Below are 25,782 nucleotides of genomic sequence, written 5' to 3'. Positions count from 1 at the left end.
CATTTTGAGTCTGCCCTTTAGCTGTCATAGTCTCTCCACAAACCCAAACATACTCGTGCCTTTCACTGAATTAATGATTCCCCCTTTATATTTACAACTACTAAAACATCACTGACAAAAGAGTAAAGAGATTTTTTTAAATTTTTGGTACTGTTTTCCATTTTACGTACAAACAAGCCTGCGGCACCTCTCAGAACCTGATTCAGATTTTTGTTTTACAAAAATGTTAATTATTCATTCATTTGACAATTAAATACAGAGCACCTAATATATACAGAACATCAATTGAGGCAGTGTGAGAAGTGCAAAGTTGGTTCGGATGTACATTCTGTCTCAATGATCTTGAGGGTTTGGGGTTGATGCTGGGAGCTTTGCATGGGAGTAGCGTCAAGTATGGAAATACAATGGAGGTTTTAAAACCATCAGTTTGGGGCTCAAGCAACCCAAGATTTGTGTCTCAGCCCCACCATTTCAGGCAAGCTATTTACCCTCTTCCTGTCTTAGTTTTGTTGTTGCTGTTTAGTCACTTAGTCATGTCTGACTCTGCAACCCCATGGACTGAAGCCCACCAAGCTTCTCTGTTCACAGGACTTCCCAGGCAAGAATACTGGAGTGGGTTGCCATTTCCTTTTAGTTTTAGCCACTGACAAATAAATAAGAATATTTACTTCACAGATAAAGTTTTGAAAATATATAATTTATGCCTGCCACTGATAAGTGCCTATTAATAGCCATAAAAGACAACAAGGTTAGTTGGACCAGACTGGACATCACTTTCCTGCTAGGGAGCTCTATTTGCATTTCTTCCTCCATTCTGCTGTCTCAGCACTCCTGCGCTAATTTCTGTCCATGTTCAACAGCACGGACAAGCTTTGTAATAACAATCTATAAAACCCAAACCATAGGAAGACAGATCTTTTTCAGGGTTGTGCCCTGTAATGCAACTAATTATTTAAAATTCTCAATTACTTTTCTGAAGAAATGATGATGTAGATCCTAGCTGGAATAGAACTAGAAAACCTGGATAGAACATTTATTTCACCATCCAGATCCTGTGCTAGTGATTCATAGCACAGTCCAATTGGTTGGAAAACCACAGAAGCAATGTGGTCCAGAATGACAAGCAATTGAGTTTCTAGAATCTCACTGACTGAGAAAACATATTTTCGATATGCATTAACCAGGAGACAGGGCCACTCCAAAATAAAACAAATAAGCAAGCAGCTCATGTGACTTTAGGCTGAGTTTTCACAAGCATTACTCCCTCTTTATGTTGGAGTTTGGTCCCTAGTGAACCCCTTTAGGGGCAATGGTCAGTCTCTGCCTTCCCCACCCTGTGAAGGAAGTAAGAGGTTGGAACAGTTACTAACAAGGACGTTGGTATCATCAGGATTATGAAAGAGATGGGACGGGAAAAAAAGCTGGGGTGGGGGGAAGTCTCAGAGATTGAGCAGGGTGAGCACAGGAGAGTGGATGATGGGACCTGTATACAATGTTCAAAAAGAGCATTTTTTTAATGTATATAAATTTTTCCTCCAAAACTGGCACCCAAATTATTTTTAAAAATCTGTACTTGAGAAATAGTTTAATAATATCAATTGTGTAAATACACACATAGTACATAATATTCTAAAACTTTAGTCTCTGTCATTTTGAAGGGCTTATCCCCTAGTCCAGCAGATACCATAGAGACATTTCCATTTAGCAGACACTGTACCCTTTAATAAATCAACACATATTTTTAAAAAATTGGCACCTCCCTAACCAGTAGGGTACCATTAATCCACAAACTCTCTCCCTTTCTACTATGAGACCCTAATCCAAGTCACTATAATCTGTTGCCTGAATTGATATAAAAGCCTCCTAACTGGCTTCCCTAGTTCCATTCTTGCCAATTTGTGCAGCAAGCTGGTGTGCTCTTTTTAATGCATGAATCAGACAATACTTAAAGCCATCCAATGGCTTCTTTTCACACTCAGAATAAAATCCAAACACCTGACTAATTTTACATGATCTGGCCTCTTAATATCTCCCTTGTTTATTCCCTATCACTTGAGCTGTACCACAAATTTCTACCTGAGATTATTTGCACTTCCATTCCCTTTTAAAAGGACAGATTGTCCCATGATTTCTCCATGGCTCATCCCCTCATTCCTTTCAAATTTCTACTCAAAGACCACTACGTGAAGATCACTGTTTCAATAAGAGTTTTCTTGCCTACTCAATGTAGATCATCCTGTCCCATCCCAAGTAGACACTGTTTTTACATGATCCTTTTTTAAAGCATGCCATCATTCTCTGGAATGAGCTTGCCCATTCCTTTGCTTACTTGTTTCTTTTCTACCATTTCCACTAGAATATTAACTCCATGATATAAAGGGCTTTGTCTCTATCACTATTTTATTCTCAGCACATGGCTATCATAGCAACTTGTTGAATATATGAATTATGTAGACTTGAATGGGGAATGAGTTCCACTTAAGTCTAAAACTAATTTATGTTTGGTTAAAACAAATCACTTTCCATTATTCTGCTGATCTAATGATTATTTTTCTTACTTCTCATATCTCAAAATGTGTTAGCTAAATCTCAAATCGGGAAAAGGAAGAAAAATGATACATGAGTCTACATTCACAAGAAACAATGAGACGACCTAGAAAACAGTAAAAACTGGAGAGTACAGAGAAGGGGAAAGAGAGAGAGAACCTGCTGATAACTTTCATGTTTCCATTTGTCATCAATAGGAGCCATGAAGTGAAGTAAAGTGAAAGTAGCTCAGTTGTGTCCGACTCTTCGTGACCCCATGGACTGTAAAACTATAGTCCATGGAATTCTCTAGGCCAGAATACTGGAATGAGTAGCCTTCCCCTTCTCCAGGGGATCTTCCCCACCCAGGAATGGAACCAGGGTCTCCTGCATTGCAGGCAGATTCTTTACCAACTGGGCTATGAGGGAAGCCCCAGGTGCCATGGAAAGGTTTGCCAAATAACAGTGTCATGAGTTAAGATCTTTGAGCTAGAAAGTAATGCAGCCTGCTTGTGAAACTAAGGGTATTTGACTAGAGCAAAAGTATTCTAATTTTGTCTACATCTTTGAAAAATAAATTTGTTAAAGCAAGGTGTGGTATAATAAAGAATATATCTGGCTCATCCTCTACCACTCACCCTTGCCGTTCCTGGCATAGAACTTCAAATATCCTTGAAATTTCCATAGTTATAGGATTGTCTCTGTTATCTTAATGAGGTGACTCATGGTGGGCCCCTAGGTAGCTTCAGGATGGGGGCTGGTCACCAGAAAGACCAACAATCAGGAGGTTAGACTGTTGGAACTTTGGGCTAATTCAACCTCTGGGGAACGTAGTGGGTTGCAGACTGAGTTCAGTCTTGTAGCTAATGATTTAATCAATCTGGCTGAGGTAATGAAACCCCAATAAAACCTTTGGAGGTGAAAGCTAAGAGGAATTTCTTGGCTGGTGAACACACTGATATGCAAGGTATGGGGTGGAGGGTCATGAGCCCTTACTCCATAGTTAGAGGATACGGAAATTCTGCATTCTAGACTCTTCCAAACCACGTCCTATATATGCCCTTTATAATAAAAATATGACCATTAAAACAGAGCTTTCAGAGAGCTCTGAGTTGTTCTAGTCAATTATTGAACCTGAGCAAGTCAGGGGAATCCTCAAATTTATAGCTCATTTTTCAGAAATGGGGTGGCCCCTGAGAATTGCTTGCTGGTGCCTGAATTAAGGATAATCTTGTGGAGGACTGAACCCTTAAGTCTGTGAAGTCTAATGGTAACTCCAGGTAGCTAGTATTAGAATTGCATTGCAGTACCCCTGCTTAGGGTAGAAATAGAGCACAAAAGCTTCAGTTTTCTCTTAGACATATAAGATGAAAAAAGTATATTATCAGACATAATTTACTTATTAAATAATTCCCATTCAGCTTTAGAGACACCAAAAGTCTAGCAAGTGATGTCTTCGAAGATTCAGAATCAGGGCTACCTTCTTAAATAGTAAAAAGTACCCTGCCAGCTAGACTCTAATCTTGCCCTAAATAGGGACCAAAGGAAATAGCATAAGGGTTTTCACAGCTATGCACACACCTGGCACTTCTCTAATTTTTTTATTCTAATTTTATTTTTTTATTTCTCTAATTTTATTTTTTTTAATGTACAGAAAACATCATGCAAGTGATTTCTATCTCATAAAACCTTTGGTTGCTGCCATGAAATTGTCTGGTAAATACCCATGAAACAGTTGAGGACTGGAAAACATCCATGCAGAGGGCTCACTCCATCCAAGTTTTGTGCAAGTTGGGCTTTATAAGATATAATCAACTCTTGGCTATTGCTTTGTACCCCAATATTAGTTCCCCAAAGCCACAGAATCTCCCTGAGAGCTACATCTGTAGACTTTTTACTTACCGGCTGGCCTGGACACATTCAGCAGATCAAACAGACAGGCATTTCTTACTTCCCCTTAGTCAGGTCCCAATCAGAGTTAAAGGAGGATTTAGTTCCTTAAGAAATTATTTCTACTGTGAGAGCCACTCACTATTTTTGCTTTACTTTTTAAACTGAGTAGACTGGGAGCTTCCCTAGTGGCTCAGTGGTAAAAGAAACTACCTGCCAAAGCAGGAGTCACAGGTTCAGTCCCTGGTCCAGGAAGTTCCCACATGCCACGGAGCAACTAAGCCAGGGCACCACAACTGCTGAGCCTGTGCTCTGGAACCTGGGAACAGCAACTACTGAAGCTAACATGCCCTAGAGTCTTTTTTTTTTAATGTACAGAACGCACATTAATGTTGCTCATTAATGTACATTTAATGTTGCTCTGCAACAAGAGAAGCCACGGCAATGAACAGCATGTATATTGCAACTAGAGAAAAGCCCATGAAAAAATGAAGGTCCAGCATATCCATAAATAAATAAAATGAAATTATTTTTAAAAATTAGCAGATTGGATCAATAGAGTGGTTGAACCAACTGGCTGGAATTATCAATTTAAAAAGATAATAGCATTTCAGGAAAACAACTGTCATAGAATTAATTAATCTTGAACAAAATTGGGCAGTGTCAATTTAGAATTCAGTCCTTCCTGTATTTCCTTTTCACTGCTTTCTCAACTCTGAAGTTTCAAGACTTGAGGCTCCCAACACCCTCTCCCCTAAATAATTTATGCTCTGAACCCACAATTTTTCCCTTTGCCCTCTTCACTTATCCATACCCTGGTTGAATTTGTGACTATTTCTCACTAACTGAGCGAGAGAGAAAAAAAAAAAAAAGCAAAAAACACCTTCCTGATGTACTAAAGGGCTTCCCTGGTGGCTCAGCTGGTAAAGAATCCACCTGCAATGCAGGAGACCCCAGTTCAATTCCTGGATCGGGAAGATCCGCTGGAGAAGGGATAGGCTACACACTCCAGTATTCTTGGGCTTCCCTGGTGGTTCAGCTGGTAAAGAATCCACCTGCAATGAGGAAGACCTGGGATGATCCCTGGGTTGGGAAGATCCCCTGGAGAGGGGAAAGGCTACCCATTCCAGTATTCTGGCCTGGAGAATTCCATGGACTGCATAGTCCATGGGGTCGCAAAGAGTTGGACATGACTGAGCAAGATGTACTAAATGACAAGAAAGCGCTTATTACACATCAGAAAAAGCTTTGAAACTAAAAGCCACATTTTGGGATAAGGAGAGAGAGGGGAGGGACTTTGTGAGGTTATATCCTTTAAGTCAGAATTTATCAAATAGCATGCATCAAAATTGCCTGCTTTACAGCAGATTCCTGGGTTGTACTCCCAGACTCTATGGTATAGTAGGTCTGGGTTAGGTTCAGAGAATCCACATTTCCAACAAGCCCTGAGGTGAGGCAGATGTAGCTAATCCAGTGAGCACACGTTGAGAACCACTGCTTTAAATTAACCTGGCGGGTGAGTGGGGCTCAAAAGGGAGGGGATATATGTATACATATAGCTAATTCAGGGTTTCCCTAGTGGATCAGACATAAAGCATCTGCCTGCAATGCAGAAGACTTGGGTTCCATCCCTGGTTGGGAAGATCTCATGGAGGAGGGAATGGCAACCCTCTCCAGCATTCTTGCCTAGAGAATTCCATGTACACAGGACCCTAGCGGGTTACAATCCATGGGGTTGCAAAGAGTAGGACACGACTGAGTGACTGTCACACACATAGCTGATTCACCTCGCTGTACAGCAGAAACTAACACAACACTGTAACACAAATATACTCCAATATTTAAATAATAGAGCAAATAAAATAAATATTTTAAAAGCAAATCTAAAAAAAATTAATTAACCTGCTGACTGCATAATCTGTCTAAGCATTCAAATGCAAATAGGAGCAATAATCTGGAATTTTCTATCCAAACTTTCTAGTCAAAATTTGGGAGTTTGTTATAACAGTCTTGAGCTGCTATTGGGAGAAGAGTACTACATTGGGTTAAGATCTGTATTTGATGTCTGCTCAGCTACTCACTGGGAGTAGTGTCATGAAAATGCTCTTTTAAATCTCCAAGGCTCTCTTCTGTATTTGAATAATCAGAAAACAAATCCAGGCATTCAACTTCATTGTGGGGCTCAAAAAACAAAACACATATGAAGCTGCCAGGTAAACTATTAAGTGTCCTACACATGGTATATGGTTGGCCCTCCTCATCTATGCATGGAGAAACCGTGGGAGAGAGGGCCAGCTAGGCTATACCACTTTACGTATGGGACTTGAGCATGTGTGCATTTCAGGATCTGCAGGGGTCCTGAAAGCAGTTTTAGCAGATACTAAGGGATGATTATGGAGAAGGAAATGGCAACCCACTCCAGTGTTCTTGCCTGGAGAATCCCAGGGACGGGGGAGCCTGGTGGGCTGCCGTTTATGGGGTCGCACAGAGTCGGACATGACTGAAGCGACTTAGCAGCAGCAGCAAGGGATGGTTATAATGGTCCTAAAGTAAGTGGCTGCCCCAAGTAGCTATCAAGAATGAAATGACAGGGACTTCCCAGGTGGTCCTGTGGCTAATACTCTGCACTCCCAATGCAGGGGGCTGGGGTTTGATCCCTGGTCAAGGACTATCCCACATGCTGCAACTAAGAGTTCATATGCTGCAACAAAAGATTCGAGTGCCGCAACCAAGACCCTGCACAGGCAAAATAAAAAAAAAAAAAAAGAAAGAAATTACAAAGGTTCAAGCCCTGTTTTCTGAAAATTAGAGCTACTTGTGCTCCCTGTGTCATTCACACTCTTTTCTTTCTTAAGTGTATAAGAAACACTGTACTAAGCTTTGACAGGAGGCTTTTGATGCCCAGGGGAGCCTCATGCACAGCACAGATCTTTGTAAGACAGAGAGAAACTCTCTAACATCCAAGAGGAGCCCTAGTCCCTGTCATGGAAAATCTGTAAGAACACCTGTACAATCTTTATTAGTGTCAGTGTGTTCAGAAAGAATCAGAACAGAGCTGCATGAAAATAAGTCAATGAACATATGCAATTCCATTTTTTCACCTCATCCCTCCTATGGCACTTAAAGACTGTTTCAATGGATATTTAAATTCTCATTTTGTTAACTGAGGTCTATACTAATTGCCCAAGACTCATTTCCCAGTAGTACCGTGTTGCTACATTCCATTATCACAAAGTTTAACTGAATTATTAAAAGAACATTCTAAGTTTGTTTCTGAAAAATAAATAAATAATTGGGGAAGAGGGAGAGAATTCCCTGTGATGATAGCACACACTGTTATACATTCCATTCGTTAGACTCCTAATCCCATGCTTACAGTCTCTATACCACCAACTCCTGAAAACAGGCAGCCTTCAAGGGATATAGCTCCAGATCCTGGACCATCTGAGAGGAGCCATCGTATGTCCCCACAATAATTCTCTAATCCTAGAGCTAAGGGCTTCTCAGGTGGCTCAGTGGTAAAGAATCCACCTGCCAATGGAGGAGGCTCAGGTCCAATCCCTGGGTCAGGAAGATCCCCTGGAGGAGGAAATGGCAAACCACTCCAGTATTCTTGTCTGGAAAATTGCATGAGCAGAGGATCCTGGTGGGCTATAAGTACATGGGGTTGCAAGGAGTTGGACAGTACTCATGCTGCTTAGCTAGAGTTAAGGCAGAAACAAGTGGTGTCTCTGCAAAGGACAATTTCATCCCCTTGGAAGCTGTTCTTGCTGGAAGCAGCCCTTGTAGAAAGTAGAATTGCACATAAAGAGATGTGTGTGTGTGTGTTTTTTTTCCTCTCATCCAGTGAGGTCCCTAATACTAAAGATTTTTCTTTCCCTAACATAGGAGTGAGTGAACATTCAGGTGCTGAATAAAGGGATACAAGATTCCATACAGAGCTGAAAAGAACTGAGGTGGGGCATTGAACTCAAATCATGTGATGCCAGGGCCCCACCCACCTGTTGACACAACAAATGAGATTGTAGGTCCTAAAGGGACAAACTGTGAGACAAACTAAGACAAACTGTGGTGCTGGAGAAGACTCCTGAGAGTCCCTTGGACTGCAAGGAGATCCAACCAGTCCATCCTAAAGGAAATCAACCCTGAATATTCACAGGAAGGACTGATGCTGAAGCTCCAATGCTTTGGCCACCTGATGCAAAGAGCTGACTCATTGGAAAAGACCCTGATGCTGGGAAAGATTGAAGGCAGAAGGGGATGACAGAGGATGAGATGGTTGGATGGCAGCACTGACTCAACTGACATGAGTTTGAGCAAGCTCCGGGAGATGGTGAAGGACTGGGAAGCCTAGCATGCTGCAGTCTGTGGGGTCACAAAGAGTCAGACATGACTGAGCGACTGAACAACAACAAAAAGAAGGAAAGAGACAAGAGTAGAGCCATTTTGGAAAAGGACCAGGGAAGGGCCTTGGGCAAAACAGGTCGTGTAAGCTAAAGAACAAAGGCCCTGGGTGTCTGAGTCCCAGAAACAACCCGGCTGGCAGGAAGAAAAAAATAATTTTTATCTCTGTTACACTAAGGAGTATACCTTGCTGCCAGAAGACTAGAAGCTCAACTATAAATTTTAACCATATCAGTTTCTGGGTTATCTTGCAGAAAATTATCATGCATTTCTTTCCCCTCACAGAAGCACTCCCTATAGAGTCTCCTATTGCTGATCAAAGAAGCTTGACAATTTCTGGAAATTATCAGTGATCATGAGACAGCCTTCCCTTTTGTCATAAAAGCAAGTTGTCCCTTCTACTCGGGAGCTGGCTCTTTTCCTTCTCCCTTGTGCACAAGCTGTCTCTTCTAATAAAAAGCTTTGCTTGCCTAAGGGTCATGTGGAAGCGATATTCATTTCCATGGTATTACTGTCCAAGAAGAATCTGGAAAGGGCCTGGTATCTCCAACAGGCATAGGGAAAGCTCAGAAAATATGGGAGGAAGGGGAGGAGAAAGCTACAATTTCACTTACATATTTCCTCATCAGAACTTCATCTTGCCTTCTGGGATTCCCATGCTATAGCTCCAAGAATATCTCTCATCAGAAAGGGGCAACCCAAAGCCGCCAAGGACAATCGATGAAGGCCCTTGAGAATGTGACCATATTTGGAAATAGGGTCTTTGCTGACATTCAATTTAAGGTGGGTCATCAAAGTGGGCCCTAATCCACTATGATTGTGTCCTTAAAAAAAGAAACACATAATTGAACAGAGATAGACACAGAAAAAGGAAGAACATCATGTAAACATTAAGGGAGAGGTTAGGGTCATGGATCTACCAGCTAAGGAATGCCAAAGACTGTCAGCAAACCAACAGAAGCAAGAAGACAGGCATAAGATGGCTTTGTCCTCGCAGCCCCCAGAAGGAACCTTGCTAACACCTTGATCTTGGGCTTAAAGTTTCCAGAATTGTGAGAAAATAAATATTTGTTGTTTAAGCCACACAGTTAGATACTTTGTTATAGTAGGTATAAGAAAGGAATACAATGATCCCAACTAGGATTGCCCATGCACCCTTGGTCAGCCCATACACTAACACTGGAACGATACAGACATGAATAGCATGCCCCCTGCACAAGGATGACACACAAGTTCAGGGAGTGTTCTATATTTTGGAGAATGAGCTGGAAGATTAGGTTTGATATACATATACTACCATGTGTAAAATAGATAGTAGGAACCTGTGGAATAGCACAGGAAGCTCAGCTCAGTGCTCTGTGATGACCTAGAGGGGAGGGGAGGGGAGGGAGGCTCAAGGAGGGATATATGTATACTTACAGCTGATTCACACTGTCGGTACTGCAGAAAGTAACACAGCACTGTAAAGCATTATCCTACAATTAAAAATAAAAGAGACTAGGATTGGCCTAGATATCAGCAGAATTGTCAAGTAACTCTATTCATCCTGGCCTTTCTTTATCAGCCTGATTTCCCGTTTGAGGTACCAATGTCCCAGAGCTAACCCCACTGTTCTCAGTTTGACAGCACCCTTCTGCTGTTTCAAGATTCATTTGCGAACTCTTTCTGGTTATAACACATGTTAGAAGATATTCAGGGAATGCAATCTTTATACTGTGAGTTCATTCATTAAGTTAACAAATGGGTTGCATGCATCTACTATTTAAAAGTCATTCTTCCAGGTGCTGGGCATGTATCACTGAACAGGAAAAAAAAAAATCCCTATCCTCACAAGAGTTTATATTCTAGTGGATTTATAATCTGGACTAGAACTCAATCCCCAAATCCTAATTTTACACCAAAAAGTGAAATGTGTTTATTCTCAAAAAGAATAAATTCTAATTAAATCCATTTTCTCAAAGTACCTTACAGGAAACCTCCCTCAGAATCTCTTAACATGCTTGTCCAAATAAAGATTATTTGGCTTAACAGTAGGCCCACTCAGTTAAACTCTAGAGGGTGGGAATGTAGTAATTTTAACATTCTTAGCATGAATGTCCCCTAATCTTAGTCCTTTTTCTAGACTAAGGAGAAGGAGGTAGAGGTCTGAGATCTCAAAGGGAATGAAGCTAATTCACAGGGAGATGGAATGAGTTCATGTTTCATAAACAAATGTTTACTGGGCATCCAAAGACAATGGGACACAGAGAGGACACCAATCAAATAGGCTTTACTAGGTTTCTCGCTGTCTATCACTTTATTATAGTTTTCTATAACTGTGGGCTTCCCAGGTGGCTCAGTGGCAAATGCAGATTTGATCTCTGAGTTAGGAAGATCCCCTGGAGGTGGAAATGGCAACCCACTCCAGTATTCTTGCCTGGGAAATCTCATGGACAGAAGAGCCTGGTGGGCTACAGTACAGGGGGTCACAAAGAGTTGGACACAACTGAGCACATAAGTCTAGGTAATAGCTCCTTCCTGGGACAGGTCACCTATTTTAAATGTTTTTTTTTAGGCTATAAGAAGGAAGTAAATGGTTCTTGAGTCTTTTGGGCCTTGTTTATTTTCAGCTGAAAATAATCCACATGCCAGAGTGACACATCTGGGGGTGGCCCACCCTGAACCCCATCACTGGTCTATTAGCACAGAAAATACAGTCAATGTCAGTCATTAGCAATGATTTCAGCTAATCAAAGTAAACCAATCTCTACTCTAGCTGAAATTCATTCAGCTATTAAAGTTATCATCATCAAATCAAAAAACAGAATAGAAGAAACAAGCAAAAAATTAAAACAAAAGACTCCACCCCCAAATCTCTATCACAAAAGAGATTTCTAAATAGGCTCTTTGTTTGTCATTGCATTTGGAATTTGAATTTAATTTGCATTTATCTCATGATTAAGCCTTTTGGAAAACAGACTGACACTTCAATAAATTTTGAGTAGCCTTGAAGCAGAATTTCTTACAGAGACTCTGAGAAGTTCATTAATCCATACCCTAAAGGACACTGTGCCCTTGGGTAGAGACTTCTCTACCTTTCTCATGCAAAAAGTCATCAATAGGGTGTAATCTATCAAGATGTAAGGCTGCCAACAAACATCGGTAAAACCCAGTCCCATTCCCTACATTCAGTTTAATAGTTTGGTTTCTGAAGGTAGGTGGGGCAATTAACAGACAAAGGAATTGCTCAGACCACATAGGAAATCTGCTTCAGTTCAATCACTTATTCCTGAATGTTATCATTTGACAAAAATCTGAAATAATAGTTCTACCCAACTTTCTCCATTTCTGCTTCATCCAAAACACTGGCAATATGAAGCACAAAGGTGAAGGCTTATTTGTAAAGATGAATAATTTAAAATGACTTGAGACATAGGTTTCAAAGATTTCACAGAATTCAGAGTTCATAACTGGAAATTGAATGAATGCTTAGCTTTAGTCTGTCTTGGTAACTGTGATATATATCCCACCTTCACATGTAAAACAGATTATAAGTACGATTAATATATTAAGAAGAACATTAATCTTCGCTAAATAGGTGAGTATCATTCTGAACACTCTACACACAAATATGAAGTCAAAGCATTCATCTCTACAGGTAAAAAGTATTCTGGTCACCAATACCCGTTCTGGGACAGGGAGAGCAGGGGTGTGTGTGGAGGGTTTCCTCATACCAATAAGCAATTCTCTGTGACACCAGCTGGGTGTCCCACAATTCAACTCACTTCTGATACTACCTACCTTAAAATAGCATCAGATTCCTGGGTTATGGGGTCAGTACTACAAGACTGCTACCCTCCCACCCCTAATGCAGAAGCCAGTTCCAAACCCAGGTTATCGCCTGTGCTTCTGACTGACTGGCTATAGATCCGAGATTCCAATGACTCCCTCCTTCCTTGGGCCCAATTAATTTGCTAGAATGGCTCACAGAACTTAGAGAAATAGCTTACTTACTAGATCACTGGTTTATTATATGAGGATGTAACTCAGGAACAGCCAGATGGACCAGATGCAGAGAGAAAAGTGTATGGAATGGGACATGAAGCTTCCAGGCTCTTTTCAGGTGCGCTGCTCACTCTCCCCACATCTCCAAGTGTTTACCAAGTTGGAAGCTCTCCTAATGCCGTCCTTTTTGGTTTTGATACAGGCTTCAGTACAGAGGCAGCAGTGACTAAGTCACGGGCCCCTGGTGATTGATTCAGCCCAGTCAGGAAGTCAAGGGGTGGGACTGAAAGTTCCAACCCTCTATTCATAGTTGGTTCCTCTGGCAACCAGCTCCCATTCTAAAGGTGCTTTCACACCGTTACCATTAACCAAACTCCAGGAGTTGGTGATGGACAGGGAGGCCTGGCGTGCTGCGATTCATGGGGTTGCAAAGAGTCTGACACGACTGAGCCACTGAACTGAACTGAACTGAGTAGCCTGTGGAAAGAAGTTCATTTTGAATAACAAGGCACCCATTTCACCTTTATGATTCTGAAGTGGTTTCAGTCACTGAGAACAGAAGACCAACTATTATCATGTTGATGTATGGCAAAACCAATACAATATTGTAAAGTAAAAAATAATAATAATAATAATCAAATAAAATATGGAAAACAACAACAACAACAAAAAAAAAAACCAACAACAACAACAAAAAGACACTCTCGTTACTTTTATTGTTCAGGCAATCCCAAGGGGTTTAGGAGCTCTGAGTCAGGAACCACCATGGAGACCAAATATGCATTTCTCCCAGATCACAGCATTAAAAAAAAAAAATCTAAAGGTCCTGCTTGCTGTTTAAAATAAAATCTTACAGAAATTAGGCAAATCAGAAATCACCAAGCTTGTGCCTGAAATGTCAGAGCTAATTTAAATGAAAGACTGGCAATATCTGGTGCGACAGTTAACTCTTTTTCAGTTTCAATATCCCTGTCTGCCCTTTATGCTACAAAAAATTTAAGCATGCCCTGGATGAGGACAGTGTCAAAGGAGAGATTTCAGCTAAACCTTTGTCCACTGAAAGGCAAAAATACAATAAAATATTTTCTTGCTTGTTAATGGTTTATAATGGTAAGTGCAGAGTTTTCAGAATGGACGTCCCTGGTAGTCCAGTGGTTGAGACTTCTTGCTTCCCCTGCAGGGGGCACCAGTTCGATACCTGGGAGGGACTGGCATGCCATGCCACCATCAGGGACTTGGTGGCCTTATTTTCATGCATATTCTCTACAATTAGGGTTTCCCCGCTAGTTCATCCATAAAGAATTTGCCTGTCAATGCAGGAGACCTGGGTTCAATTCTTGGATGGTGAAGATCTCCTGGAAAAGGAAATGGCAACCTTGCAACTGCCACACCAGTATTCTTGCCTGGGAAATCCCATGGACCCAGGAGTCCATGGGGTTGCAAAGAGTCTGAGCTACTATCACGTTCATTTTCTTTTACTTTTCTCCATGATTAAGTAGAAAAGTGACTAGGTATGGGAAAACAAGAGTTTTAATCCTTCAACCAGAAATCAGGTAATAAGTAGGATTGTTGTGTTAATGTTTCAGTCTTGTCTGACACTTTTGCCACCCCAGGGACTATAGCCCGCCAGGCTCCTCTGTCCATGAGATTTTCTAGACAAGAATACTGAAGTGGGTTAACATTTCCTTCTCCACGGGATCTTACCAACCCAGGGATCCAACCTCCTTTTCCTGCATTGTTAGGTAGATTCCTTACTGCTGAGTCACCAGGAAAGCCCAAACAGGTGGGATCAGTTCAGTTCAGTTGCTCAGTTGTGTCTGACTCTGCGATCCCATGGACTGCAAGTAAACTACAGTCTTAAGGATGGTATATTCATTTCCAACTCTGAATTTCCTCCAGCTCCAAATTTGGCTGTTGTTGACGGTGGTGGGGCCGGTTCCCTAGCTATGCGGGGAGGCTCTGTGCTCATTATGTTGCTGCCTCTACTTCCTCCTTGCACAGATGATGAACCTGTTAAAGGCACTAACTGGGTAAACCCTAAATTCAATTCAGTAAAAAATGACAGAGTCTAACTCAGTGGTTATCTGGCCTTGTGGTCTCTGACCCTGTCACCCCAGGCCCCTCAGACAGAGAAGCGGGTTTATTTCCCTCCCTCCTCCGAAAGTGGCTGATGTGTGACTACACGTGGTACACCCCAGCTTTACCTTAGAAGCCAGAAAAATATCCTGGGAGGAAATTCATAAAGCCACTGGACAGTAAAATAATTACATCATAACTTCTTTCCTCTTTTCTTCCTTTCTTGTTCCCATCAGTCAGTGCTGAATGAGGAATTTATAAAAGTGAAGGGCCTGGGCGTTCAGGGTGTTATAGCATGTGAGGCAGCATGTAGGAGTCAAGGCTTATTGTTTTTATATGGGTGCTCCTGAAGGCAGGTGCCAGCTGTCACCTCCTGTCCTCTGGTCCAGCAAAGTTGAAAAGGTGCCTGATTAGACGGAAAGCTCATTTGGAGCAATCTGGGCACATTCCTGAGTGACTGATGGCAAGATTCCTGTTGGGAAGCAATTTTCCATGGACCACTCACATTTCTGCCTGTCTTTTGAGTAGAGGCACTGAGAGATTTTGCTCTAGACTCTCTTTTCAAGGATGTTTGTATAAGTAAAAAGCCTTAGATGAGAGAAATAGTGTCTCATTCCTTGGTCAGAAGACAGATTTGTCAACTCTCCAGGACCATAGAGATAATGCGTAGGTCTGTCAGCAAGCTCCTGTAAAGGATTTAGGTTCCTTACACTCAGGGTTCCTCAGTTGTGACACAAACCCTCTGTATGCACAGTCTCTGTGGGAATGTTCCACACCAAACCTGTGAGACTTGAGGGACAAGGGGAACAGATGCAAATATAAAGCTCATGCTGCCTGCTGTGTTCTGAGTAATAAAGACCTTTGTCTCTGACCTTGGATTACGGTGTCTCCTGCCAGCATCCATTAAATGTGGCAGACTAACTCCTTAGCTTGCGAGTAGGGTAGAATTGCAAACTAGTGATAGCTATTGACAAATATCTCCCCTGTGGTTGCTCTTAAAACTATGGTGCAATCTGTCCTCGAAAAATTATTTGAAGGATATGCAGCCCCAGTGAACGTGCCAGAGCACATTTCCCAATCTTCCACCTTGAAATAGATCCAGTGATTGAGGGATCTGGCTGTTTAGACAGTCTTTAGTTTGTCTGTATGTGTTTTCTTCCTGCCAGCATCTTTCTCATATTCTCTGATGTAATCATCGAATTTCATATAGACTATTTTATGAAAGTAAGGTACACTGTCTATACATTCTCTCTGATTTGTTAGTCCTTAAAACTAACCATAAGGTTTGGGGGGTGATTATATCAATATCCTGTAATCTAATGCAATGTAATCCCATTAGCACTGTCTGCTTTCATAGCTCCATGTGTCCCTGAATTTAATTTGCCCATGGTTGTACACATGCACAGGAATAATTGTAATGTATTGCTTTCAGTAGGTGATTTAAATGATATAGACATGTCTTTGTCTTCCTAGTTCCTTGGTTCCTGATGTGTGAACGTGTGAAACAGGACTTGAGACACTGAAACGGTTTAGGTAGGAAACAAATGCACCAGAGACATGAAATTGTGAAACACCAAGTGGGTTCTCCCTCTAATTTCAATGCAGGTTGTTTCTCAAACTGAGCAGAATCCTGAGGGGTCATTCCAAGTGGAAAGGACTATCTGTGTCCCCTGCCTCTTATTTGTAGAAAAGTTGAAGTCTTTCAGCTCCCCTGAGGCACAAAAGAGTACATTCAAGCAGTCAGTTATTAGCACAATAGAGTCACAGAATTTTAGGTTCCTTCCTAAAGGACATAGGCAACAGTGTCTGATGCACATTGCTGAGTTGTTTTACAGACATGTATAACTGCCACCAGAGGGAAAAAAGCTAACTGCATGATGACCAGACTGTAGCCATGACATAAGCTGCTCCATCTCGAGCTGCACTAAATCTATGGCTAGCACGATTCCAACAACTGGCCTCAAAGGAATGGGATTAACATTAGTGCTCATAATAATCTGTATCTTCGTAGGCATCAAAATAATTGTGGCTTATTCTCTGGGCAACTTATTTTGTCAGCAAGGAGATGCTATGGATCCATGTCGACATCTTCCATTCAAAGTTCTTGATGACCTTTCTCAGCCTAAAGCAGCTACAGATCAGCCTTTGCCCCTGATCCCATAGAAATGGAATGATGTCTGACAGTGGGGATCTGTAAGCAGCTTCTAAAAGCTAACAGTAAATAGACTCCATCAAGCTATATTTTAACTTAACTCTACACCAGGTACCCCCACGCTTCACTGGTCCAGTCCAAGCATACCTCTCAAATCTTTTGACCATATAATGCTTTGTCTAAGCTGTTGTCTTTTTCTTAGACTGAAGAAGTAGGAATGAAGAATACGTACTTAATGGATGAGTAGATCTTTTCCCCAGCTTCCCCCTCAGTAACTCCATGAGCAGACTATGTGAACAAGATAGCACATAAAGAAAGATAACAAAAAGTCAACAAGTGTGCACACAATGGAAGATGGCAAAGAATATAAACTCCTACTTCAATGACTAACTGCAACTAGCTTCCCTTTAAAAATGTTTATGGCCAAGTAGAATCTTAAGAGTTGGTTCCAGGACATGAGTCTGCCATCTCCCCAGGTTGCCTACCTCCTGGATAAAGTAACTTTTCCTTTTCCAACCAACATTTGTCTCTCAAGTACTGGCTTTCAAGTGGCAGCTGAATCTGAGTTTGGTAACATTTCAATGACCATGGTCAAGTGAATTAATCTTTCAGGGCATATCTGCTTATTTGCAGGAGATGGATTAAACTATTTTAAGAATAACTCTGAAGTTTTATGAAATTATACCTTTTTTTGTTGCTAAGTACTATCATTAATATATTGACAATTCTTCAGAAAGAGTGTTTTAGATTAAATTCTGATATTCATAATCTTTCCATTGGCAATCAATCTATAATGAAGATAACATAAAACAAAAGATTTTGACAAATGGCCATAAACTCAAACTCATATGATAAAAGATATCCCTAGCTTCTTCATGGCTATTAGATTCTGATTTTTAAGTAGTTCCTTGAAGTGCCCTATTACATCTAATAGGTGATGTAAGTTACTTCTTTGATGATGAGATACTTCCTTAAAGAGTTGTTGTTCAGTCACACCGTTGAGTCCGACACTTTGCGACCCTATGGACTACAGCATGCCAGGCCTCCCCATCCCTTTCCATCTCCTGAAGTTTGCCCAAGTTCATGTCCCTTAAAGGGGAGAATACTATTAATTTCTCTATCATTGATTAAAACAGACAATAACTTTACAAAGTTACAATAGAAGTTAAATAATTTTATAGATAGGTCTCATTCAGCTTTTTTAATGATTAATGAAAAATTATTCCAGACAGAGTAGAGGCAGATCTGTGTAGGTTTTGCTTCAGAGTCTGTCTCTGGTACTAATTCTCTGTGATGCTCCAAACTCCCCAGTTATTTGGCTTGTGCCACAAGCCCAGCACCGAGAACGCCTCTTACTTTGAATGCATCTGTCCCTTTTCCTACAATTCAAAATGTACTACCTTTCCCAATAGTTCACGTCCTAGATCACTGACAACCAAAATTATTGTCTGTGAAGCTATGCTGCTAGCCCCAAGTCACTGTTTTCTGTTCATGGTCAGCTTTCATTTCCACCACTTTTGGTCAGAGGTTTTCTATTTTCTGATAAGGGGCTAATTTGTACTCCATTCTATATAATCATGCTATCTTGCTTTATTTTGTTCTCCTTCCCTTCCTCTTTTATTAAAAAGAACTTCCAATCTATAAACTATAATCAATACACAGTTACAAAAAGAAGAGTTTCTAAGGGCTGAACCCAAAATGAGTTAGTATGTCAGTGTAATTTCTGATAGAATTCAACCTACTACAATTTGTATACATTTGAATTAATGTTTTGCTTTTATTACCATTTTAAAGTATTTTAATACTGCATTAAATATAGAATTCAATCAGAATTCTCAATACAAAATGCAGAATCCAGGCAGCAAAGCACTGATATTACTCTTTTCCTACCCTTCTAATGTGTTTCAGAATCAAAATGGTTCCTTCCTAAAACAATGCCTTACAGCCAAGCGAGGGGCATACTGATGTGGTCAACTGAAAATGCAATTTTGCCAAAGAGAATTGCAATCTGATCTGGGTAACATTTATAAATCAGAGTTTGTTGTTTCATTTTTTTGCACGGCAGCTGTGTTTTGCTTAATGGTAGGGACTGACAGAACCCAGATAATTTTGTAGATGAAATCAAGGGGCAAATGAATTAAAGACCACTCCACTGCAACGTTAAAGAAAAACAAAAAGTGTTGGAAAAACAATGATATGTAAATAGGAAAATGCATAGTAGCTTTATAAGAAATACTTAAAGGTGAAAACTAGCCTCTATATGATAACTTCAGAGCAAATACTGAAAACGACCAATTGTTTTTTTTTTCTTTCATAAACAATTTTCCAGCAGAAAAATTTTAGCTCAACAATGAGTTAGGAAATCTGAAGTCTAGTCTCATTTAATTTCTGATTTATATATTACCCTGTAATGGCTATTAATTTCAGCACTTTGATTTCTGCATTTAAAAAACAAAACAAAGTAGGATGAGACAACATTTATAATGAACCTAGAAAAGGCTGAGTTTTCGATATATTCTCTCATTTAATTCTCGCAATAATCTCAATAGGAATACATTGTATCTCTGTTTTTCAGATAAGAAAACTGAGGTTGCAATATGTTAATTTGTCCATATTAATAGTCATTAAGAGCTCCATCTAGAGATCAAACTGAAGCCTTTCTGACTGTATGATAGATGCTTACTGCATATGTATATAAAGCTCCTTAGAAAACTTCTTGACAGACACATGAACTTTGAATTAATGCATATGAGATTATCATTGCTTGAAATATATTACAAACTGGGGAGAACTCTATCTCAAAAACTATGTTGTTTAACAATCATTAGAAGATAAGGAAAAACATATTATTTCACAATTACTAAAAAGAGAGAATCTAATTATATAGGAAACAATCATCTGGTGGAGAATAAAAGGGAAAAAAACAGTCTTTTCATATATTTGATATAAATTAATAAACACTAAACATTTTTTATCATGATAGAAAACAGAGAAGGTAAAATCACCAATATCAGGGAAAAAAAGACAGCAATATATACCTTAAAAGCATTAAAAACATAAGCGAGATATTGATAATAATGTAAATTGGTGTTCAGTTCAGTCGCTCAGTCGTGTCTGACTCTTTGTGACCCCATGAATCGCAGCACGCCAGGCCTCCCTGTCCATCACCAACTCCCGGAGTTCACTCAGACTCACGTCCATTGAGTCAGTGATGCCATCCAGCCATCTCATCCTCTGTCGTCCCCTTCTCCTCCTGCCCCCAATCCCTCCCAGCATCAGAGTCTTTTCCAATGAGTCAACTTAATTGGTGTAGCCACTGTGGAAAACCGTATTGAGGGTTTTCAAGAAAACTAAAAACAGAACCATCACAGGACTTCCTTGGTGGTCCAGTGGATCATGGAGAAAGCAAGGGAGTTCAAGAAAAACATCTAATTCTGCCTCATTGACTACAGTAAAGCCTTTGACTGTGTGGATCACAACAAACTGGAAAATTCTTAACGAGATGGGAGCAGCAAACCACCTTACCTATATGTGGGTCAAGAAGCAACAGAACTGGACATGGAACAATGGACTAGTTCAAAACTGGGAAAGGAGTATGACAAGGCTGTATACTGTCATCCTGTTTATTTAACTTATATGCAGAGTACATCATGTGAAGTGCTGGCTGGATGAATCCTGGCAAGCTCGAATCAAGATTGCTGGGAGAAATATCAATAACCTCAGATATGTAGATAGTATCACTCAAACGGTAGAAAGTGAAGAGGAACTAGTAAGTCTCTCAATGAGGGTGAAAGATGAGAGTAAAAAAGCTCTCCTGAAACTCAACATTCAGAAAACTAATACCATGATATCCACTTCCATCATTTCATGGCATATAGAAGGGGAAAAAGGGGCATGGCATATAGAAGGGGAAGTGGTGACAGATTTTCTTTTCTTGGGCTCCAAATCACTGCAGATGGTACTGCAGGCATGAAATTAAAAGACACTTGTCCTTTGGAAGGAAAACTATGAGAAAACTATAGGAGTATGTGTTCAGTCGTGTCTGACACTTTGCAACTCCATGCACTGTATAGCCAGCCAGGTTCCTCTGTCTATGGAATTTTCCAGGCAAGAACACTACAGTGGGTTGTCATTTACTACTCCAGGAGATCTTCCTGACCCATGGATAAAACTCACGTCTCCTGCACTGGCAGGCAGATTCCTTACCACTGCACCACCTGGGAAGCCCGTGACAAACTTAGATAGTGTATTAAAAAGCAGAGATGTCACTTTGCTGACAAAAGTCCATATAGTCAAAACTCTGGTTTTTCTAATAGTCATGAACAGATGTGAGAGTCAGACCATAAAGAAGGCTGAATGCTCAAGAACTGATGCTTTTGAATGGTGGTGCTGGAGAATATTGTTGAGAGTCCCTTGGACTGCAAGGAGAGCAAACCAGTCAATCCAATTTCCTAAAGGAAATCAACCCTGAACACTCATTGGAACGACTGATGCTGAAGCTGAAGTTCCAATACTTTGGCCACCTTATGTGAAGAGCCAACTCATTGGAAAAGATCCTGATGCTGAGAAAGATTGCAGGCAAAAGGAGAAGGGGGGAACAGTGGATAAGATGGTTAGATATAATCACTGACTCAATGGACATGAATTTGAGCAAACTTCAGGAGATAGTGAAGGACAGATGAGCCTGGTGTGTTACAGTCTATTGGGTCTCAAAACATTGGACATGACTTAGAGATTGAACAACAAATGGTCCCTCAATAAAACTGAAACTCACTGATTTTACATATTGTGTGTGTTTTCTTTCAGTCAACAATTTACTGCCCCAAACAAAACACTTTAGCTTGCTCTCTCTTGCTTTTAGAAATATCCCATCAGCTGATGAAAAATCAAGTGTTTTCTCTACCATAATATCAAATTTATTTTCCTTCTGTTAGGTAATTAGAATAGGAAAAAGGAGTCCAGAATGGCAGTGGCTAAAAGACAAGGAAGGGAAAAGCCCGTGAAAATAGAACAAAGGAAGGTCTGATGACCTGAGTGAGTACCTCAGGTAAAACAAACAGCACTCCTGGCTAGCCCAATTTACATAGGGCAGGCCCAAGGGGAGGAGAAAAAACATAAAAAGAGGAGCCAAAGGGCTGGGGGCCACTCTCCCACTCTCATAGTCTTGCTCTCTTCTCTCTCTCTTCTATGCTCTCATGCCTCGAGGATGTATTTTCCTTTATTTTCTAAATAAAACTGAGCTGTACCACTGGTCTATCCGAGAGCTGGTTTGTCATTTCAAATTTTTGTTGTGATGAGACAGAACCGAAGAAATTACACACTCCCCCGACACTTCAACCATCTAAAGCAAATATCAGTGTGCCCTTTTCTAATTAAGTAGGAAAGGAAATCATGTAAGTTCTTGTGACCTTTTCTGCTTAATAAGTATCAGTTTTATCATATTTTGCAAAGAGGTATTTTCTTTCTTCCTGAAACTCCAATTTCTTTTCTATCCTCCTTTTATCCACTGAATATTATTAAATTTGTAGAAATCAAATAGATGAAAAAGCCACATAAGGTATAGTTCTGTATCTATCCTTTTCTTTTCCTTCTGGAGGATGCTGTTTCACTTTCTTCAAATACAATATACTGTTTTAGACTTCTCCTGGGCCTCAACCACACACTTCCATAAACACTGTTACTTTTTTTTTTTTAAATAAGAGCAACACTTTTTTTGTTCAGACTAAAATCTTTGAAATCAGATTTACTTATTACCTAAGCAATTATTTTCATCTACATTCTCACTGTGAATTATAATAATGGAAATTGATAACAAAGGGGGGCAGCATTTGTCACCCCAAAATATGTCTCTTTGTCATAAGAATTATTTTATGTTGATTGTTTTTAAGAAACAGTAGGCATAGGGAAAGCTCTGGAACTGAATAGAAGTTATCCTTTTTAAGGGACATTTACATTTATACGGGAAATCTCCATTTGTAAGGGTATGCTCTTCTCTGTACCAGGAAGAGAAGGGGGAGTACAAATCTCTATAAACACTTATCATTGGAGAAGGCTACAGATTAAGTCTGCAAAAACACCTTACCCTTGTTTACTGTGGCAAATAGATGGGGAAACAGTGGAAACAATGGCTGACTTTATTTTTTGGGGTCCAAAATCACTGCAGATGGTGACTGCAGCCATGAAATTAAAAGATGTTTACTCCTTGAAAGAAAATTTATGAACAACCTAGACAGCATATTAAAAAGCAGAGACATGGCTTTGTGAGCAACAGTCCATCTAGTCAAGGCTATGGTTTTTCCAGTGGTCATGTATGGATGTGAGAGTTGGACTATAAAGAAGGCTGAGCGCTGAAGAATTGATGCTTTTGAACTGTGGTGTTGGAGAAGACTCTTGAGAGTCCCTTGGACTGCAAGGAGATCCAACCAGTCCATTCTGAAGGAGATCAGTCCTGGGTGTTCATTGGAAGGACTGATGTTGAAGCTGAAACTCCAATACTTTGGCCGCTTGATGTGAAGAGCTGACTCATTGGAAAAGACCCTGATGCTGGAAAAGATTGAGGGCAGGAGAAGAAGGGGACAACAGAGGATGAGATGGTTGGATGGCATCACCGACTCAATGGACATGGGTTTGGGTAGACTCCTGCAGTTGGTGACGGATAGGGAGGCCTGGCGTGCTGTGGTTCATGGGGTCGCACAGAGTCGGACACGACTGAGCAACTGAACTGAACGGAACTGCCTTTGTTACTAATCTCCCATAACTTCCCACCTCCCCATCTCCCCAGCTTTTTTTTTTTTTCTTTAGCTGGAGATGTTATTGAAGGTGGTTTTATTTAAACAGCTTAGCCTGTATGGGAGAATTACGCCATTTTCCTGTGTATCTCCCATGTATACAGGAGGTATAAGTGAAAGTGAAAGTGTTAGTTGCTCAGTTGCGTTAGTTGGTCAGTCATGTTTGACTCTTGTGATCCCATGGACTGTAGCCCACCCACCAGGCTCCTCTGTCCATGGAATTCTCCAGGCAAGAATACTAGAGTGGGTCGCCATGCCCTTCTCCAGAGGATCTTCCCAACCCAGGGATCAAACCCAGGTCTCCTGCATTGCAGGCAGATTCTTTACCATCTGAACCACCAGGAAAGCCCATATAAGATGTATAAATGTTAATTAAGTTTGTTTGTCCTTCTCCTGTTAATCTTTTATTATTTGGGAGGCAGATCTCAGCCAGGAAGTACGAAGAGTAAAGGGAAAATTATTTTTCTTTCCCCACAAAAATTACACAGTAAAATTCTGAAGCAGGATGCATATAAATCTAGTAAAACAAACCAAAGACGAAACAAACCAGAGATTATGTTTCTATATTGCATTCTATAGTAATCCAGGAGTCAAAGCATTCAAACAGATCCCTATAAAGATATTTAATAAATGCTACAAAATAAAAATCACATTTTATGGCAAGACAAGAACAATTTAAACATAAAAATTTTTCTCTGCCCTTTGGACTTGTCAAATACAAATTGGCACTTGCCATCTACCTTTACAAGGATTAAGTCATGAGCTGCTGTACCTGCTAACCTTTAACATCCCCAAAAGGAGTTCAGGGCAGAGACCAGGAATGTGGCACTCTGTGCTCTGGGAAAAACTGGCAGAACAGTCTTCAGAGAGTTAAGTTATTTTCAAGAGAAGATTTGATGAACCCAATTCTTGTATCTCCTCTTATCTAGGAAAGCACTAAAATCCTTTATGGTGATAGTTATTCTTCATGACTTGCAGAAACGTTCTGGAAAAGTATGTACTTGATTGCATGTATTCCCCCTTCACTAATATCACATATATACTGACCTTCCCCCTACCTTTTTGGAGCAGTTTCTCAGCACTATCTAAAATGCTGTATCCCAGGGTACAGCCATCATTTTACCCCCAATAAAACTTAACTCATGATTCTCATGTTGTAAATTTCTTTTTCAGTCAAGAGCCTCTTCTCTCCCCTCTACTGTGCATTGTATTCTGCATTATGTGTTGACCAAACTTCTCTCATTGGCAGAAATACTTGCTTAATTATAAAAAGCAATATTCTCCTAGTATCAACAAGACAACTCCTTACAAGATGACATTCATTCCTCTGTGATGTTGTAGGGGCCACAGTGTGGCTTAGATCTGGATTATGTAATCTGTCATTTAATGTACAACCCTGTGTCTCCACAAACAAAAGTATATAACTGTGCCTGGAGTTCTGACAAGTGGAACAGTTCTCAGAGCTTTCTGAGATGCTGTTCCTGCATTATAATCCTCAATTTGGCTAGAAAAAAGTGTCCATTTCTTTCTTAGATTGATCAATCAATTTTTCACCAACACAACTCACCTTCACATTATTGTTAATTTTGTCCACATCATGTCAACAATCCTTTATTAATTTCCTGGGGGTGCTAACCAAAGGACATCACCTAGCATGTAGCCTGCCTCTCAATTCTGCCCTGTCACAGCCCTTTCTCTCCACCTTACTAGCAAAATAACCTTGCAGCCACTTTTGTCCTCTTAACATCAGCCAAAGGTTTTAGATTTTAGCCAGAGAGGAATCGTTAAAAACAGAAATGACAGGACCCAAAGAGTCACCTCGTGCTAAAATCAAGACTTAATACCTAAGCTAATTGCAATCACAACTGATCCTAAGTGGACAGTCGGGAATTTTCTGATCAGCACCAATGAGGTAACCCACTTAATAAGACTCCTTTGTCCCCAGTGGAAGATGAGCTAATC

The 25,782-nt window shown here is 40.4% G+C and overlaps 1 pseudogene; it reads left to right on the top strand.

Moving 5' to 3' along the window:
• The first annotated feature begins 9,979 nt into the window (after positions 1-9,979).
• Positions 9,980-10,076, top strand: LOC138931243 (U6 spliceosomal RNA; annotated as a pseudogene).
• Positions 10,077-25,782: the final 15,706 nt, after the last annotated feature.

This window comes from Ovis canadensis, chromosome X (assembly GCF_042477335.2).
Source record: "Ovis canadensis isolate MfBH-ARS-UI-01 breed Bighorn chromosome X, ARS-UI_OviCan_v2, whole genome shotgun sequence".
NCBI classification, from domain to species: Eukaryota; Metazoa; Chordata; class Mammalia; order Artiodactyla; family Bovidae; genus Ovis; species Ovis canadensis.
Note: the sequence above shows the minus strand (reverse complement) of the source record. Positions and strands in the feature narration are given on the sequence as shown.